Source organism: Halichoerus grypus, chromosome 7 (assembly GCF_964656455.1).
Source record: "Halichoerus grypus chromosome 7, mHalGry1.hap1.1, whole genome shotgun sequence".
Taxonomy (NCBI): domain Eukaryota; kingdom Metazoa; phylum Chordata; class Mammalia; order Carnivora; family Phocidae; genus Halichoerus; species Halichoerus grypus.
The window spans coordinates 80,132,192-80,135,366 of record NC_135718.1 but is presented as its reverse complement, the minus strand read 5'-3'; positions in this window follow the sequence as shown (position 1 = coordinate 80,135,366).

Sequence of the window (3,175 nt, the reverse complement as noted above, 5' to 3'; positions counted from 1 at the left end):
ACTTCTTCTATTTAGTTCTGTATGTTGGCGTATAATTTTTAATACTATTTTCTTATCATCCTTTTTATTTCTTTTGGTTTTTATTTCTCCATTTTTGATTTTATTTTTTGAGTCCTCTCTTTTTGATGATGAATCTGGCTAGAGGTTTATCAATTTTGTTAATCTTTTCAAAGAACCAGCTCTAACTTTCACTGATCTTTATATTTTGTTTTGTTTTGTTTTTGTTTCTTTACGTGTTAGGTTATGTGTGTATGTGTCCGTGTGTGTGTGTGTGTGCACATGCACATGTGTGTGCTTGAGCTTGTTAGGCTTTTTATTTGAGATTTTTCTTCTGAGGTAGGCTTGTGTCACTATAAATTCCCTTCTTAGAACAGCTTTTGCAACACCTCAAAGATTTTGGACAGTTGTGTCCAAAATGTGTACATTTTCATTTATCTCAATGTATTTTTTAATTTCCTCTTTGATTTCTTGGTTGACCCATTCATTGTTTAGTACCTTGTTTAGCCTTCATGTATTTGTGTTACTTCTGTATTTTTCTTGTAATTTATTTCTAGTTTCATACTTTTGTGGTAGAAAAAAATGCTTACTATGATTTCAGTCTTCTTAAATTTATTGAGAGTTTGTTTTTCAGCCTAACATGTGATCTATCTTGGAGAATGTTCCATGTATACTTGAAAAGAAGGTGTATTCTGCTGTTTTGGGATAGAATGCTTTTTTTATATCCTCTAAGTCCATCTTTTTTTATGTGTCACTCAAAGCCACTGTTTCCTTTTTGATTTTCTGTCTGGATGATCTGTCCATTGATATAAGTGAGATGTTAAAGTCTCCTACTATTACTGTATTATTGCCAGTTTTCGCCTTTATATCTGTTAATATTTGCTTTATTATATTTAGGTGCTCCTATGTTGGGTGCATATATATATATATATATATATATATATATATATATAATTATTACATCCTCTTGTTGGCTTGATCCCTTTATCATTATGTAATGCCCTTCTTTGTCTTGTTACAGTCTTTGTTTTAAAATCCATTTTGTCTAATATAGGTATCACTATCTCGGGTTTGTTTTCTTTTTCTTCTTCCATTAGCATGGAATATCTTTTTCCATCCCTTCACTTTCAATGCGTATGTGTCTTAAGGTCTGAAGTAAGTCTTTTGTAGGCAGCATATAGGTGAGTCTTATGTTTTTATCCATTCTATCGCCCTATGCCTTTGATTAGAACTCATAGTTTGTTTACATTTCAAGTAATTATTGGTAGGTATATACTAATTGCCATTTTGATTATTGTTTTCTGGTGGTTTTTGTAGTTCTCCATTCCTTTTTTCTTCTCGTGCTCTCTTCCTTGTGACTGATGACTTTCTTTAGTGTTATGCTTGGATTCCTTCATCTTTATGTTTTTGTGTATGTACTATAGACTTTTGATTTGTAGTTACCAGGAGGTTCATATATAATATCCTGTGTATTGAGCAGTCTATTTTAAGTTGATAGTTGCTGAAGTTGGAACACATTCTAAAAGCACTACTTTTTTACACCCATTACATTTTGTGTAATGTCATATTTTATATCTTTTTAGCTAATTATTGTAGACATAATTGATAAACTACTTTTGTCTCTTAATGTTCATATTTACTGTAATAGTGATTGATCTATTACCTTTACTATATGTTTGCTTTTACCAATGAAATTTTTTTCTTTCATTATATTCTTATTTCAGGTATGGCCTCTTCTTTTTTGCTGAAAGAATTACCTTACCATTTCTTATAAAGCTGATTTAGTGGTGATGAATTTCTTTAACTTTTGTTTGTCTGGGAAAGTATCTTTCCTCAATTCTGAATGATAACCTTGCTGGCAAAAATATTCTTGGTTCCAGTGTTTTTCCTTTCAGAACTTTGAATATATTATGCCAGTCCCTTTTGGATTGCAAAGTTTCTGTTAAAAAAATCAGCTGATAGCTTTATGGAGTTTTTCTTGTATGGAACTAATTTCTTTTTGCTGCTTTAAGACTCCCTCTAAGTTTTTCCACTTTAAATATTATGTGCCTTGGTGTGGCTATCCTTGGATTTGATTTTTTTAGGGTTTTTGTGCTTCATGGACCTGGAAGTCTGTTCCCCCCCCCAGATGAGGGGAGTTTTCAACTATTGTTTCTCCAAAGAAGTTTTCTGACCCTTTCTTCTCCTTCTGGGACCCTTATGAATATTAGTACAGTTGATGTTGTCCTAGAGACTTCTTAACCTATCCTCATTTTTTAAAAAAATCTTTTATCCTTTTACAGCTCAGCTTGGATAATTTCCAGTGCACCATCTGCCAGATGGCTGATCTATTCTGCATCCTCTAATCTTGATTCCCTCTCATGTATTTTTCTTTTCAACTATTGTATTCTTCAGCTTTGATTGTGTGTGTTTTTTTTTAATATTATCTCCTTGTTTAAGTTCTCGCTGAACTCATCCACTCTTCCCTTAAGACCAGTGAGCATCTTTGTGAGCATTACTTTGAAATCTTTTTCAGGTAGATTGCTTATCTCCATTTTGTTTAGTTCTTTTTGGGAGGTTTTGTCTTATTGTTTTGTTTGGAACATATTCCTCTGTCTCCTCATTTTGTCTGTCTGTGTTTATTTCTATGTATTAGGTAGGTCAGCAAGCCTCCTGGTCCATAACATAGTAACTTATGTAGAAAGTGTCCTGTGGGGCCCAGTAGCTGAATCCCCTCTGGTCCCCAGAAACAGGTGCTCCAGTGGTGGTTCCTGTGCATGCTGCATATATTCTCCTATTGTGACTGGGCAATGCTGATGGGCAGGGCTGGCTCTCAGCCCAGCTGTCATCAGTGGTCCACTGCAAACTACTGTGTGCACATTGGTGCAGGGCTGGCCCCGGGCATGGCTGGCTGAGAGGTCTGGCTACACTTGATCTGGGCATGCTAGTGGGTGGAGTTAGCCCCTGGTGCAGGTGGCTGAGAGGTCTGGCTGCATCCATTTGGAGTGTGCTGGTGGCTGGGGTGCCCTCCCCTCCCTGAGGGAGGAATCCCTTTGGAGGGGCAACAGTCTCATCTGGGGCTGCCTGCTAGGTGTGGCAGGAAAGTAGTTGCTTTGGTAAAAGGTGAAAGATTTATATGACCTGGAGAGAAACCAGAGTATTGGAAGGTAGCTGCTTTGGGAAGATGCTGGTCCTGACT